Source organism: Mchenga conophoros, linkage group LG14 (assembly GCF_057382185.1).
Source record: "Mchenga conophoros isolate Kocher_MC1m ecotype Shallow Benthic linkage group LG14, M_conophoros_male_GT1.1, whole genome shotgun sequence".
Taxonomy (NCBI): Eukaryota; Metazoa; Chordata; class Actinopteri; order Cichliformes; family Cichlidae; genus Mchenga; species Mchenga conophoros.
Window position 1 is genome coordinate 28973939 of NC_140539.1, and position 18087 is coordinate 28992025.

An 18087-nucleotide genomic window follows, 5' to 3' on the forward strand; every position below is an offset into this window, starting at 1 on the left:
GGTACATATAAAGGCAATCAAGTTGAAAACACTGACTGAGAGACAGTGCTTAAAATTAGTGTAATCCGGGCTCTTTCTGGTCATCAACATGTGCAGCCGAGTTCTGAAGCAGTTACAGGGGTAACAAAGATTTCTTCGGAAGACCAAAAATAAGAGCATTGCAGTAATCAATCCTGCAGGAGATTTATAGTGTTTCCGTGTCATACTGGAGAGCAATAAGGTTATGCAGTCAGTGCTCTAGAAACATCACTTGAGATGCAGCCTTCTGCTGCTGTTAGGCATAAAACCCACTCAACTTGCTATCTCTGTGAGAGTGATTGCACGTAGTCTTCTTTTATAGTCAAGTCAACTTTATTTGTCAATTCTGCCACATGTACAGGACATACACAGAATAGAAATTGCGTTACTCTCAAACCCTAGTGATTAGAAAAATGCAAATAAAATAATTAAAAAGTAAAAATTTAAATAAATACAATACAATTTTACGTATAACAAAAAAAAAAGCTATGCAATATACAATATACAATATTCAAGTAAGAAGGCATAGTGGTGCAAAATAGGCAAATAGTGCAAATGGAGATTTAGTAGTGTACGGTAAGAGATAGTGTAACAACAAAGTCTTATGAGGTAATGGCAGTCCAATGCTCCACAAAGTGACTGGAGCAGGCCAGTGAGTGCGTCAGAGAGTGAGTGTGTGTGTGTGTGTGACAGAGTTCAGTGAGACCGTGGTGGAGAAGAGGGGAGAGGGGGACAGAATCGGGAGGGAGTTTAGCTTCCTGACAGCCTGATGGATGAAGCTGTCCTTCAGTCTGCTGGTCCTGGCCTGGAGACTCCGTAGTCTCCTCCCTGACGGCAGCAGCTTGAAGAAGCTTTGCATTGGGTGCGTGGGATCAGCCGCTATGCAAAGGGCTTTTTTAGTGAGACGGGTGCTGTAAATGTCCTGGAGGGAGGGGAGAGAGACACCAATGATCCTCTCTGCAGCTCTCACTATGCGTTGGAGGGTTCTATGGCAGGACGCATTGCAGGCTCCAAACCACACAGTGATGCAGCTCGACAGGATGCTCTCGATGGTGCCTCTGTAGAAAGTGTACATGATGGGGGCTGGAGCTCCTGCTCTTCTTAGTTTGCGGAGAAAGAAGAGACGCTGCTGTGATTTCTTGGCCAGTGCTGTGGTGTTGTACGTCCAGGAGAGATCCTCTGTGATGTGCACACCCAAGAACTTGGTGCTGCTCACTCTCTCCACAGACGCTCCGTCAATGGTCAGAGGAGCATGTTGGGTGTGCATTCTCCTGAAGTCCACAACAATCTCCTTCGTCTTCTCCACATTCAGAGAGAGATTGTTGTCAGCACAACAATAGAGTTCAAAAAGATGTTTTTACCACTAAGTGATTTTGCTTCTTTCTTTCTTGTGAGCTTTTAAGGAGGCAAGGATTTTGAGAGTCTCTAATGATACATTTCAACTGGAGGGACCTGGAGATTAATACACAATTATTACACTTTTATTTTACAAATTTATACAAGTCACTCTCGTGAGCACCTTGGGTAGGCTGTTCGCTTTTGTTAAATAAATGCAAGTTTGATACCGTGAGCAAAAACCAAATAATAAAAATATATCATTATGTAATAGAGCTGTATTATGTAGTATTTGTAACACAGAACAAAGTCTGTTTCATGAGTTAATATTTGCTACGTTGTGGAGTCCATGTGGTGCATTTCAGTTGGAACAAGCAGGAGATAAATATATAATTGTTATATTGTTAAACTTGTTCCTATAAACTCACACTGAGTCACTCTGACTACTTCTCTTATTGAAAACCTAACTCTCTTATCATAAATACTTGGAGTATACAATTAGATATATTCACGCTTGGAAATGTGAAGAATCATCTTTTGCCTTTCTTTAACTCATGTTTCAAACAGTAAATCTAGTGAAATGGGTACAAAACCAAAACTGCCACTTTGTTTCTGTTTTTTTTGCAGAAAATAACACACGTGAATGCCAAGATGTTGTGCGTAGCAGTGGCATCACACATCTCTAGAAAGAAATCCACCGCCGTAGTTTGTGTTTTCTCTCACATAGACGCACATGTGATGCATACATGTGATAAGTTTGCCTTCAGGGGTTTTCAGGGGAAGAAAACAAAAAGAAAAACTTGCAAACATGTGGTTAAGATTTTAAAATTCAGTATTTTACACATAGAATTAAAGTCACAATTCTGACTGGAATCTCAGAATTCTGACTTTTTTCTCCAAATTCTGACATTTTTATCAGAAATCTGCGATTACAGTCAGAATTCTGACTTTTTTCTCAGAATTCATTTTTTTTAATCAGAATTCTGACTTTTTTATATCAGAATTCTGACTGTTTTTAAAAAAAAAAAAAAATCTGAAATCTGAGATTACAATCAGAATTCTGACTTTTTCTCAGAATTCTGACCTTTTTCTTTGGTGGCCCTAATCCTCTTCGGTGTAAATCAGTATTGACCTCTGGTTTTATACTATATTTGATTTTACAAACTTGAAAAGCTAACTTTTTATTTTATAAAAAATGGTTTTAGTATTTGTTAGTTTGGTTAAAAAAGGCACTGGTGTATGTCTTTATTGAAACTTTGGATGTCTAGACTGCAAGTCGACTGCTTTCAAAGTTCTTGTATTTATTCTATTGATTTTCAGAAATATACCCTCCTTACAATAATAATTAAAGAGACTAAAACTAAAAGTGAAACTGATAAACACTAAGCTACAACAAAACATTTTTAAACATTAAAAACTAAACTGAAACACAAAAATGCACTTTGGAAACCAAACTGAATTAAAACCAAACAATGAAAATTAATATTGAATTAGAAAATACAAAAATATGATAACTGTAGTATTATATGAACAACAAAAACATAGTGATATCAGATATGGTATAAAAAGGTGCAGGACATAATGAGGCCGAATTACATGTGCCAGTATATCTACTGGTGCATTTTCCTTTCCACTTATCTGATTCATGGTCAGCAATACCATTGAAATATAATTGCCCATTCACAAGTCTTCTCATACTACTCTAAATAAAAATACTATATGAAGGAGCAGGGACGAGAATGAAGCAATGGTGAAATTACTTTTTAACCTTTTATATACACTGCTCAAAAAATAAAGGGAACACAAACATAAGACATCTGAATGAATGAAATATTCTTATTTCTTATTAAATACTACTACTGTTCTTTACATAGTTGAATGTGCTAACAACAAAAATCACACAAAAAATATCAATAGAAATCAAATTTAGCAAACCATGGATGTCTGTGTTTGGAGTCACACTCAAAATTAAATACACGTGTGTGTGTGTGTGTGTGTGTGTGTGTGTGTGTGTGTGTGTGTGTGGGTGGGTGGGTGTACAGTGGGATGCAAAAGTTTGGGCAACCTTGTTAATAGTCATTATTTTCCTGTATAAATTGTTGGTTGTTAATGTAAAAAATGTCAGTTAAATATATCATATAGGAGACACACACAGTGATATTTGAAATTGAAAGTGAAATGAAGTTTATTGGATTTACAGAAAGTGTGCAATAATTGTTTAAACAAAATCAGGCAGGTGCATAAATTTGCGCACTGTTGTCATTTTATTGATTCCAAACCCTTTAGAACTAATTATTGGAACTCAAATTGGCTTGGTAAGTGACCCCTGACCTACATACACAGGTGAATCCAATAATGAGAAAGAGTATTTAAGGGGGTCAATTGTAAGTTTCCCTCCTCTTTTATTTTTCTCTGAAGAGTAGCAACATGGGGGTCTCAAAACAACTCTCAAATCACCTGAAGACAAAGATTGTTCACCATCATGGTTTAGGGGAAGGATACAGAAAGCTGCCTCACAGATTTAAGCTGTCTGTTTCCACAGTTAGGAACATATTGAGGAAATAGAAGACCACAGGCTCAGTTCACGTTAAAGCTCGAAGTGACAGACCAAGAAAAATCTCGGATAGACAGAAGCGACGAATGGTGAGAACAGTCAGAGTCAACCCACAGACCAGCACCAAAGACCTACAACATCATCTTGCAGCAGACAGTGTTGGGAAGGTTACTTTTAAAATGTATTCCAGTACAGATTACAGAATACATGCCCCCAAAATGTATTTTGTAACGTATTCCGTTAAGTTACTCAATGTGAGTAACGTATTCTGAATACTTTGGATTACTTAATAAATTGTCATGCTTTTTACAACTACACGAATGTCGCTATCACATCCTGCAAATTCTTGTTTGTTTTTCTTTACCAATTGGCTGTTAAGCCCAGTTTAAGATAATATATGTAATGTAGAGGAGCAAAGACTTGGGTATGTTTGTATAAGCTGTTTTGTCTTCTTAAAGATCATTTAAAAAACCACCGTCTTTCCTTAACATTTTTTTTTATTTATAAAGCTGACAAGTGGAAGAGTATTAGACAAATGTAAAATATGCCATTGAAAAGTATTTACTGTTATGGTCACCAACATCACTTAGTTAAAATAAAAAGTAGCCTTGCACGAGGAGAAAAAATATCAGCATTTTCAACGACTGTTTTCTTATTAGGACAAAAAAGGCAATATATAAAATTATACTCAAAAATTAAAAATATATTATTTTGGCATTTACTGTCAACATTATTCTTCCACCAATAATTTTAAATTACAAAAGATTTTTCAATACAATTCAGATATTCAAACTCAATGTAACAATGAGAAATTACATTTTAAACCTTACCCCTAGATATAATTTTAAAACAAGACAATATGTTTTAATGCAACTCAGCAGCATTACCTTATGGCCATTTAACAAAGGCATGCAACAAAGAACTGTCCAAGGTCAGTGCTGAATTGCTTGGTTGAAAACCTTAATTGGCCCCAAAAATCAAATAATTGGCTAACAATTGCAGTAAACATATGAGGTGCTGCTTTTTGAATGCATGCCAAAAACAAATACTAAAGACTACAAAATACTGAGGTTGCAAGCCCTATCTGTGAACAATACCAAGATAGTTTCAGCAGACTACCTACATCTGTTCCGCCTAGTCTACAGTCCAGTAATGGCGGTTGTAACGCAGCAACAGCACCTGTTCAAAGTGTTTGTCTGTCATGCGGTTACAGTGTGGGGTGAAAACAAGTCCTCCGTGGCTAAAGAGACGCTCGACAGGAGAACTTGACGGCAGAGTTGTATTGTATTTTAAGAAGAGGGCTCTGATCAATGGATATCCCTTTAATGAGGTCAATGTCTTATCTGAATCTTGAAGATACCTCTGTACCTCATCCTCCGCTATAGAACAGGTCACCTGTGTACTCTGAAAACTGAAGAAGCTGTCATCATCATCATCTTTCGGCTCATTTCCTTTGCACTCCTATATAATTTTCTGGAAACACCCTGCTGTGAAGCAGCTTTATCAAGGTCAGTCGTGGCAATGAGATTTAGTGTGTGCGCAGCACATTGATGGTGTGGTGTCTTCCAGATCATCTTCTGTTTCTGAATCTCCATATTCATTGAAAGCTTTTACAAAATTGATCCCATTGTCTGTGACTGTAGCACTAACCTTGAGTATGTAGAGGAATTTCAGTTATTGCTTTTGGAAAGGTTTTCTCAATGTGAGTCATCAGTGTTTTTCTGCAAACAGGACTCCTGCCCCACTTAGTCCTTCAACCATCTTACGGAATGAGGTGTTCTCAACGGTAGAAAAGGGCTGCACTTCATTGACTATGAAGTCAAATACCAAGGAATTTACTCTCCTTTGGGTGATGGCTGGAGTGCTAAGGGTGGCTTGTTTGAGAGGAGGAGGGGCTGTGTCTTTGCCACTTTGTTCATCACCATGATCCGATGTATTTGCTTTGGGTAAACTCTGTATAACCCTAGGATGCATCCTCTGAAAAAAAAAAGATAAAATAGACAAAAGATAAAATATTACTGATGAAGAAATAGTTTTGTATACAACATCACTGCAAAAAGGTTGGACGATTGGACAAATATATCGACTATCAACAATAAGTTGAGCCTTTCGCCGATTGTTTTTACAAGAGGATTTTTTTTTTTTGCCCATGAGTAAGTATAATAATAATGTTGGTTGAAGGTAAGAGAAGCAGTCAACGGAAAATATAATAGTGGTGTTTTAACGACATGAACAGATGCAGCGATTCATTTACTCAAACTCATAACAGAATGAAAGAAAAGCAGTAGTCTATGTTCAGGAAAAAACAAAACATTTAATTACGTTTTTTGTGCAATTTGGTGCATCTCAAATAAATAAATGAATAATCCAAAAAGTAGCTTTGTTAATACAGAAACTCCAACAAGAAAAGAAGATAAAATATCCGCCCCAAACTAAACTTTCTATTTATGTTCTAAATGAATGGTAAGAACAAGATCCGGGCTATCAACACCTACGCCCTGCCTGTAATCAGGTACCCTGCTGGGATAATAAGCTGGACAAAGGAGGAGATAGAAGCCACTGCCATCAATACAAGGAAGATCCTTACCGTGCATGGAGGGTTTCACCTCAAGTCCAGCACCCTGAGGCTGTATGCTAAGCAGAAGGAAGGAGGCCAGGGACTAGTGAATGTCAGCACCACAGTCCAGGATGAGGCAACAAGCATCCACAAGTGACAAGATGGCCCCAACCCACTGAGTGCTTGGTGAATACATCAGGCAGCAGAAACCCAAGAAAGAGGAGGATGAGGAGGGGTATGTACGGCATGTACCACCGGCAGATAGAGGAGATGGCTGATATCCAGAAATCCTACCAGTGGCTGGACAAAGCTGGACTGAAAGACAGCACAGAGGCACTAATCATGGCAGCACAGGAACAAGCTCTAAGTTCAAGATCTATAGAAGCTGGGGTCTATCACACCAGGCAAGTCCCCAGGTACAGGCTGTATAAAGATGCCCCAGAGACAATCCAGCACATAACAGCAGGGTGCAAGATGCTAGCAGGCAGGGTATACATAGAATGCCATAACCAAGTGGCCAGCATAGTATACAGAAACAATTGTGCCGAATATGGCCTTGACATCCCAAGGTCAAAATGGAAGACGTCCCCAAGGGTGGTGGAGAATGTCTGAGCTAAGATCCTGTGAGATTTCGAGATACAGATGGACAAACTCGTGGTGGCTAACTAACCAGACATAGTGGTGGTAGACAAACAGAAGAAGACAGCCGTAGTGATTGTAGTAGCGGTTCCAAATGACAGCAACATCAGCAAGAAGAAACACGAGAAGCTTGAGAAATACCAAGGGCTCAGAGAAGAGCTCGAGAAGATCCCACATAGCAAAAATGGTATGGCCTGGATCTGGCCCACACAATGTGCTTACAAATGGCACACATACCACAAAGAAAGACGGCCCTTTGGTGGCCCAGATCTGGTTTGCCTGAGGTGGCCCACACATGGGCCAGCACAAGGTCAGTTGCAGACACACTGTTGGTCCTGTGCTGGCCCAGAACAATGTCAGCTCTGGCCCCAGATGTCAGCCTAATGTGTACCTTAATCAAGCCATGTAATAATATCATGTGCCGTAACATAATAGTGCAAAAGTAACATGACGAAACTCTGTTAAGACAGTGAATGGACTGATTCTTATATAGCACTTTTCTACTCTCCTAGATTACTCAAAGTGCTCTATACAACATGCCACATTCACCCACTTTCTCTAAACTGAGAGCTTCCTAACTACATTGATACACATTCACACTCTTGACATGCAAACAGGAGGAGCTATGGATTGAACCACTAACCTTCTGATCAGTAGGTGACCTGCTCTACCTCCTGAGCTACATCTACGTCAGGCCAGGCTCATATCTGGATGACATACTACGTACCATGCCAGAAGTCAGCCAGCAGTGCCGGCTTGATGCCAGACCTGTCTGCTATGTGGGATGTGGATGGTGAAGGTGACAGTGGTCCCAGTGATAATCGGAGCACTAGATGCGGTGACTCCCAAGCTAGGCAAGTGGCTCCAGCAGATCCTGGGAACAACATCAGAGATCTATGTCCAAAAGAGTGCAGTCCTAGGAACAGCTAAGATACTGCGCAGGACCCTCAAGCTCCCAGGCCTCTGGTAGAGGACCCGAGCTTGAAGGATAAACCGCCCGCAGGGGCGTGCTGGGTGTTTTATTTATATATATATATATATATTTCCCCTCTCGCCCCTGCGGGCAATCTATCCTTCAAGCTCGGGTCCTCTACCAGAGGCCTGGGAGCTTGAGGGTCCTGCGCAGTATCTTAGCTGTTCCCAGGACTGCGCTCTTCTGGACAGAGATCTCTGATGTTGTTCCCGGGATCTGCTGGAGCCACTCGCCTAGCTTGGGAGTCACCGCACCTAGTGCTCCGATTACCACGGGGACCACCATTACCTTCACCCTCCACATCCTCTCGAGCTCTTCTCTGAGTCCCTGGTATTTCTCCAGCTTCTCGTGTTCCTTCTTCCTGATATTGCTGTCATTCGGAACCGCTACATCGATCACTACGGCCGTCTTCTTCTGTTTGTCTACCACCACTATGTCCGGTTGGTTAGCCACCACCATTTTGTCCGTCTGTATCTGGAAGTCCCACAGGATCTTAGCTCGGTCATTCTCCACCACCCTTGGGGGCATCTCCCATTTTGACCTCGGGACTTCCAGGTTATACTCGGCACAGATGTTCCTGTACACTATGCCGGCCACTTGGTTATGGCGTTCCATGTATGCCTTGCCTGCTAGCATCTTGCACCCTGCTGTTATGTGCTGGATTGTCTCTGGGGCATCTTTATACAGCCTGCACCTGGGGTCTTGCCTGGTGTGATAGACCCCATCCTCTATGGATCTTGTACTCAGAGCTTGTTCTTGTGCTGCCATGATTAGTGCCTCTGTGCTGTCTTTCAGTCCAGCTTTGTCCAGCCACTGGTAGGATTTCTGGATATCAGCCACCTCCTCTATCTGCCGGTGGTACATACCGTGCAGGGGCCTGTCCTTCCATGATGGTTCCTCGTCTCCCTCCTCTTTCTTGGGTTTCTGCTGCCTGAGGTATTCACTGAGCACTCGGTCAGTTGGGGCCATCTTCCCAATGTATTCTTGGATGTTCGTTGTCTCATCCTGGACTGTGGTGCTGACACTCACCAGTCCCCGGCCTCCTTCCTTCCGCTTAGCGTACAGCCTCAGGGTGCTGGACTTGGGGTCTGTCCATGCATGGTAAGGAGCTTTCTTGTCTTTATGTCAGTGGCTTCTATCTCCTCCTTTGGCCAGCCTATTACCCCAGCAGGGTACCTGATCACGGGCAGGGCGTACGTGTTGATGGCCCGGATCTTGTTCTTACCATTCAGCTGACTCCTCAGGACTTGCCTGACCCTCTGCAGGTACTTGGTGGTTGCAGCCTTTCTAGCGGCCTCTTCATGGTTCCCATTTGCCTGCGGGATCCCCAGGTACTTGTAACTGTCCTCTATGTCTGCAATGTTGCCTTCTGGTAGTTCAATCCCCTCAGTTCTGACTACCTTCCCTCTCTTTGATACCATCCGACTACACTTCTCCAGTCCGAACGACATTCCAATGTCATTGCTGTATAGCCTGGTAGTGTGGATCAGTGAATCGATGTCTCGTTCACTCTTGGCATACAGCTTGATGTCATCCATGTACAGGAGGTGGCTGACAACTGCTCCGTTCCGTAGTCGGTATCCGTAGCCAGTCTTGTTAATGATCTCACTGAGGTGGTTCAGGCCTATGCAGAACAGCAGTGGGGACAGAGCATCTCCTTGGTAGATCCCGCACTTGATGGTGACTTGTGCTATGGGCTTGGAGTTGGCCTCTAGTGTTGTACGCCACATCCCCATTGAGTTCCTGATGAAGGCTCTTAGGGTCCCATTGATCTTGTACAATTCTAGGCATTCCAGTATCCAGCTGTGGGGCATTGAGTCATAGGCCTTCTTGTAATCAATCCAGGCAGTGCACAGGTTGGTTGGTATATATATATATATATATATATATATATATATATAAAATCTATATCAAGGTTTGTTGAATCATTCAAAGTGAATGATTCGACAACCTTGATCATTTTTCATGTGACAAAAGGATTGTTTGTGCACTTCTTTAATCTCACAATCCAAAAAAGGTGAGTGAATTCCAGCTATAACTGTGCAGCTGGTGACAGGGAAGAATGAGCAAACCATTCTGCATGTCCTCCAAGATGCAATGGGCTCTGCTGAGTGTGACAACCTGAAGCCTTCCAGGCTTTACTTCAGCTAGATCAATCAGACTGCTGGAATGAGCGCCACGGATGCCATGTGTTGTAGTGCCAGTGATTTGTATCTGTCAGTTATTATTTTCCAAAACACTGCTCTGGCTTTTGTGTTTGGAGAGTCCAGTTGACGACATCTCATCTAATTTTTCCTATCTGCCTTGCTGTGTCCCTGCCTCAAATCAATGAACCATGCATCATTGCTTAAACTGTGAGGACTTTATGAAACAGTAACTGCGAATACTTTCGAGTTATGCTTATTCTTGTTTTTCACTGAAAAAACAATAAAAGAATTATTTGATATCTCACAGTTAACTGTGACATTTTGTTTAAGCCTTGTAACTCTATAAGTTTAGCATTAGGAATGATTGGATAAAACCATTTAGAACTGGATTTAAAGTTAGCCACTTTAATTATTTGCTAAGCAAACTTATACAGTGTATTTGATACAAATCTGAATAAGTCAAACCTCTGAGGAGACACTGTTCATGCATTTGTTTCTCTTTTAATTATTCACTTGTATTTTATCTCTCACAGTGCTGTGAGTGAAACAGGTTTGGTGTTAATGAGCTACGGAGCTGACAAAACATTACAAAGACAGCTCAAAAAATGTCCATGTTTACCTTCATTCGTTTCAAATTCAATACAGAAATGGCAGAATTGTAAAAACCATTCAGAGCAAAAAGCTGTTTCACATAAAAGAGACATCTTGCTTTAAGAGAAAAAACAGAGGATGCTACTTTTAAAGCTTGTCTCCACTGACTAGCATAACAATCAAAAAATTTAAAGAGGATGAAAGGCTCCTAACCCTCTTTTGTTCAGAGCAGTCAGACCATTAAGTTCAGTAAAATATTGATAACTTTGGTTAACGATGACAGTGAAAGATGTGAGCTTTGCCATGAAGGGACACAGTCTGTCACATCTGATGCCAGTGAGAGCAGTGATATGTGGCTTCAGCATCTGACCCTCTCTCCCTGGGGGCATTTTGCATAATTGCTTTCTGAAATGCAATCTACAGATTCCCCCACCAAAAGTAATATAGAGCAGCGAGTTTCCAAATTCTTGTTACCCAGAACTGATTTCAGAGGATGGGTTGCAGGCTAATGTAACAGGATTTTGCATGCATCCAAGTGCCCAAGCTTCAAACCACCATGGTGTCCTCCAAAGTGATTTTGTGGCCTATTCTTAATCTTGCTGAAATTCATCACTTTAGTAATCTTAAAAACTTTCAACAAACAGTAAAACCACTTTACCCAGGATCACCATGCCTAAGGACAGCTACACTGAAAAACTACACTGGGTCTCATGACCAAGTCTCATAATAAGTGGAAAGCTGTAGCAACTATAACAAAGTAATACAGTGACCATGCCCAAAAACTAAAGTGGATAAATTTAGATTTTGCAAGATCTGATAGTAAACAAATTTGACCTATGTAAAACAATAAAATTTAAGTCCAGGATGGTGCTTTAGCTAAGAATCTGTAGAGTGTGATTTACTTTATGTTGGGTAATTTGTGTTGCAAAAAGCTAGTCTGCCTGGCTCCAAGAAATCTTTCTCTACATCTCTTTTTCTCTGTCCCCGGGCTGTTCTTGAGTGTTCATCTATTCAGATTTTAATGCCTTCCTCATTGCTGTCATCCAGAAATCACCTGCTAGATCACAGGACAAATTAAACCACAGTCTGCTGTTTTGGAATGACAATAAGGCTGATTCAGTTGTGCGGCTGCTGTGCAGAGCTGGAGGTTGTGGTCATTGTTAAGTTGCTGCTAGGTAACTGACTTGATTTACTTTGCAGAGCATACGCTGCATAAACACGATCACCTAAGAACGACAATTTCTGTCTTACACAATCAGTGTGTTGTACTCTTAGATATGCATGGGGTGAAGTTACGTAGGAAACCTAATGAGCAGTTGTCTGAATGTCTCAACCCGCTGGGCAATTCTTTGATTGCACTTTGAATGTGCAACACGCTGAGAAAACTAAATTTGGTCATTCATTCACAAGTCATACCCATCAATCTTTAAAAAGATCCAGACTTTGTGGTCTGACAAGAAAAATAAAACAACACAGAAAGTCAATTAGGGTTGCAGAAATCCACTTTATGTAATCAATACTCATGTTGACATTTATTTTATTTATTTGATTTGCAATAATTATTAATTTAATCAATGGAGTGAGTACAGGGAGATGCAAGGCAAACCATTTCATGTAAAGTGTACCTAGCTGAAGCTATTTTGTATCTCCCATCTCTGGTTAGGCTCTTATATATATATTCATGTTAACATATTGTCGATTATCCGTTATGCAGTAACAGATTTTTGATAAATATATTTATGGGAAAAAGACAGAAAATAATTGGGTACTCTCCATAATTCAATAGCTCGTAGATGTACCTTTAGTAGCCATAACTTTAAGAAATCATTTTCTGCATTTTTTTTTTTATCACTGTAGTCATAGAGGACCCCCCAAAATATATATGACATAAGACAAATGTATATGACAACATATGCAGGGTATTTTTAGCAATATATTCATATCAGAATGCTTATTTTTTGTTGTTGTTGTTTTTGTTGTTTTTTTTGCTGAACTGAGAGCATAAGGACACAGATTAAGAGGCCTGTGAGCCAGAAACATTTGCCAAGGTTCAGTCATACTTTCTGTAGCTCACTTTAATTTTCTTTTATGTGGATCGTAGATCTTGGAATAAGGGAGCAGTAGTTCTTCTTTTCAATGGGTGAATTTCTTGCCTGTTTTCCCAGACCATATGTTACTAATGAGGCTTAAATGTGGCTTTGAGAATCACAGCTCCAGCTCATTATGCCAAATGTCTGAGGTGAAATAAAACATTTAATAATGAGCTTACATATCCCCGTAACTGTCCTCATTGCCTTCAGTTTGATCAAAGCAGTTCGAAAATTTGATTAAATTATTAATGTTTTCAGGGTTTGTTGAACTGGAAAACTGAGTTCATGTGGTATTTCTGAAATATTTGTTTAAACAACGACATTCAACCTCTCACTAAGTGAGCTCTGACATTAATATAATTGAAATTACTTCATGATAGGTTACCTCAATTCAGCTATGCAGAAATGGTAGCTTACACTAGATTGGACAGATAAAGTGCAGTAATTTGTATGTGTAGCTAACATTTAGGCATGGTTATTGTATTTGTGTAACTGTATATGACCTGTATGACAAATATTAAAACAAGTCTTTTCTATAATATGTCATGGCAGATAGGATCTGTACATATTACATTTCAATATTAATCCTATATTATTGATCAGTTGTCTATCATTTGGTTCACTAAAACTTTAAAACTATTATTCGTTAGATTTTGGCTGTCCATCAGGTTCACATCTGTTGTCTTTAGTGAAATAACTACTGGATACAGTGAACTTGATACATTAATGAAATTTTGTAGCTACATTCTAATGGTGTGCTCTAATTATTTCAATAACTTCACATGGTGCCTTGCTTCAGTAGAAACCTGCAACATTAGGGATATTCCCCACTAGTATCTTACCTTTGAATTTTGTGTCCAGCCATTTTACATGTGCTCTGTCAAGGTAAACAGTTTCTTGGTCACCTCCCTGACTAATGCCCTTCTATCCTAACAGCCCAGATTGGTTGGGTGGTCAGCTTTACAAAGAGTCCTGGTGGTTCCAAACTGCTTCCATTTACGAATGATGGAGGCTTCAGAGGTCGCAGATAATCCCTTTGATTTCATGGATTGGTTTGTGCTCTGATGTGCACTGTCAACAATGGGACCTTATATAGACAGGTGTGTTTTTCCAAATGATGTCCAATGAACTGTTGTAGAAACATCTAACAGATGGTTGGTGGAAATAGGATGTGCAAGAGATTTTAAGTGTCAAAGAAAATAAAAATAAAAGTGAATACTTTTTTTTTTGGAATAAGATATATACATGACAAAATATGGAACAAGTGAAGACAGATGCATATCTTTCATGGGTAACTTGACCCACTATTTCTGAACATGTGAAAAACTAACCATTGTTTTGCTGTTACTGTGAAGTATTTGGGAAGAGCTGGGATTCATTTACCATTCTGATGCATTTACAGCTATCTTTGGGGTGACCAGCTATTTAAAACCTGTAAACAAGTATGAATGGATTTCAATTCTGTTTGGAATATCATAGCAAAAGATTTAATACTACAGTAGCGGAAAAAAGGACTGCATTTGAGTTTTGGAAGGGAGAAATATGTGTTACATCTGGAGAGGGTAAGGCCTCTCGGCCTGGGGCTCGGTCACTCAGGCGCAGCTGGCTGCCGGCGGAGCTCACGGGCGCGTCACTGCAACTCCCCCTGGCTTCTGCTCCGCGGCTGCTGAGTGAGCCCTCATCTGGGACTCTCCTCAGCTCTTTCCGGGACAGTGGCGCAGCTGCCCCTCTGTTGGTCTTCCTTGGTCTCTTGTGTTCTGGGGGCCTCTGGATGTCTGGAGTTTTGATCTCCTCCACACCTGCTTCAAGCCCTGGAGGACGGGGCTGTGGCCCCCCCACACCCTCTAGCAGATTATTACATGAAGGAACCTTTTAAAAAAAACAAAAAACAAGCGCGTCCATGCTCACAGGTGTACACACGGGTGATCACACCCACAAACTACACCCTTTTTGGCTCCTACCTCAAAGCACACTGTGTTCTGTTGATCTTATGTGCTGCACAATAATGTTTAACATTTAGTATTTACTGTCATATTCCCATATATCATTGTGATGTTGTTTATTCTATTACTCTTGTTCTCTTCTGCTTGCTTTCTTTTTTCTTTCTCAGCAGGTGATCCAGGTGATTGATATATGCATTTTTTTTCTCTGCCCGTTCTGTTGGTTTTTGTCTTTTGCCCTTCTCCCCCGTCCCTCTTCTCAGCTGTTTCTCTTTCCCTCTTTCTTTCTCCCCTTCTTTCCCCCAGTCAAGTCTGTCCCATATTCAGTAAGTGAAAATAAAATAAACAATAAAAGGTGAATCAAATGGACCATTACGGCAAGGCTGGGATGGTCAGTTAAAAAAAAAAAAAAAAAAAAAAAAAAAAAAAAAACCAATAACAGACATAATAAATTTGAGAAATCCTGGAATCGTGTGTTAACATTTTTGAATGGGAAAAAAATAATATGCTCTGTGTGAGCGTGTGTTTCTGTGTTACGTATTTATATTGTGTCTATACAAGATGTTGTGGCTATTGTTGTCAGACGTGCTGTTTGTCTTCCATTCGAAATACAATAAAAATTCTCCTTTTATCCTGTTTTCACCTTGTCCTGTTTTTTCTCATTGTATTTCCTTGTTCTGTGCTATTGCTGATTTGTTAAAAAATAATAAAAGAAAAAAATGAATAGAAATATTGACCAAAAAAAAGTTCAATTTTGGCTTTAGATGCAGTCAACAAAATCTGCCACAGTGTAAAAACTGTCAATGAATATTCAAACTCAAAGTCAGCAAATTATTGACTAAGCTGTAACCATTGTGTGGGGTAGAATAAAGTCCACAGCTTATTACAAATAAATGTGAGTATTGCATAAATATTCAGCATGATGTAGGCTGAATTACACTGATTCATGTTGTTTAGAAAGTTAACAAAAATAAGTTTGAATGAGATTTAAAAGTTTGACTTGAAGCAAGCCTTACAAATATAAAATAAGCGATAATAAGATCTGCACTCAGCTCTGATGCCCTTCAGTAAAGCACCAGACCTTGAAGAAGCTTATCGGAGGTGATTCACCCTCCGTCTCCAGAGATAAGGGGGATGTGGAATATATAATAAGACACTCCTGCAGCAAAGTGAAATATCCACTGTGAAATATCTTTATTTATGCACTAATGAAAGATGGACTTAGTCCAGTAAACACAATAACATGTTCATCATCATCACAGGGGATATGTACAAAACAACAAACGTTGCAGCACTGAAACCAGGAGTTTTTCCCCCTCTTTGGTCAAGAGGGCAATGTAAAAAACTAAGACTTCAGAATAAACAAGAGCTATTTTCTTTAAAAGAAGCTGTAACACCAAGTTGAATAACTGACTATAGTCATACAGATTGTTAATAAATGGCAAATTAGGTCAGTACCCAAGACATAATTTGGAGAATACTAATTTGACAGCATTAATTAGCACTTAGTGAGAGGTTAGTAATACGATGCTCCCTCTTTTGTGTTTTTTCTCAAAAACATTTTTTTAATTAACTAAAAACTTTTTAACATTTTACTGGAAAAATGGAAACTAACTTCACTCTTTATTAACAATTCTCTGTCGATGAGAGTATGGACCATACAGGTAAGAGTATAAATTTACTGATTTGGATCTTGCTCACTGTGTAGTATCATTACAGCATGTCCACGAATCATCATTCCCCACCTTTTAACATTAAATACTTTGCTGTTACATGACATTGTCATGCTTGTGTTACCTCAAACGTGGCAACTGATAGTTATTGCTTACAGCATCCAATCAATCTCAGAACAGCCACCATCTAACCATTAGATTATTATTTGCCATTTACTAACACTGTTGTGGTGAAATTCCAACTAGATTTTCAGTATATCCTTCAGTATATTCTTTGTACATCAAAATAAAACGCATGTTTTGTACACTTTGATTCACTTTGATAACTGTGTGCACATTGACTGGAATGATTGGTATGCTTTAATATGAACTGTTTAAATACAAAACAAAACTGAGTAATTCAGCATTGAATCTGGGATAATATACAGTTACCAGCTAATGCTAATTGGTGCACTGTAATGACGGGGCTGAACTTCAGGGAATCATACATACTTATTAGTGATCACTTAATCAACTAATGGACCGTCAAAGGCAGAGGAGTCAAGAATAGATCCAACCTGGCTTTCGTGTTCCGCTCCATGCAGGTTTTAAGTTAAAACAAGACACCCAAAGAGCTCATATGTTTTTTTTACTTTCAAGGTAAGCATTTAAAACCTCAACCAAGTATCCCCCTGATGCCCTGCTTAATCTCAGCATTATAAAAAATACATGCTCCCTTCTGAAAAATCGGCAGTATTGAGCTGCAGTTGGATCGTGCAGATATATTAACACTGGTCTGATTTTTCTCTGCAGAGGCGTTTACTTATCGTAGCTGTCTTCATGTTCTCAGTAAGTACAACTATACAACAAATGCCACTAAACTCACACACTCATACACACATCCACACATCCACACACACACACACACACACACACACACACACACACACACACACACACACACACACACACACATATATACTGTATCTGATCAACTAGATAGAATGCACTTTGTCATGAAGTAACAATAAAACTCAATACTTTGACAAAACAAATTATTTTGTATTCCTACACAACATCAAATACAGTTTAAGGCAAAAATCAACAATTCTACAAGTAAAACAACCCAAAATTCAAAAACATACATCGAAAATATTTCTATTTACAATATTTGCTCATAGAAAAATATGTTCAACTTGCACAGATTTTTAAACATGACCACAATAAGACTCAATTCAACCTCAAGTGCACAAGACGGCATCTGATTTTATCACAAATCTATTGGTTCCAGGGCAGCTGTAATAAATGGACACAAGGGCATCCTGGTAGAACCGACAGGGATTGTGTCTATTATACAATTCTGCGAGCTACACAGCTAACATTGTATTGAAATATTGGGATTAAATATTTCAGAGAGAACTTGGTTTAATTTTTACACTTTCAGATACAAGAATGAGACTCAGCACAGCACAATGTGTGCACTTATCAACTGAAGTGGCTGTGCCATGAGCATTTGTTGTGGTTGGCTGGAGCCACACATGTTGTCTCTAACTAACTCTAATCTGACATTGCCTAACAGCTGGGGGATGGC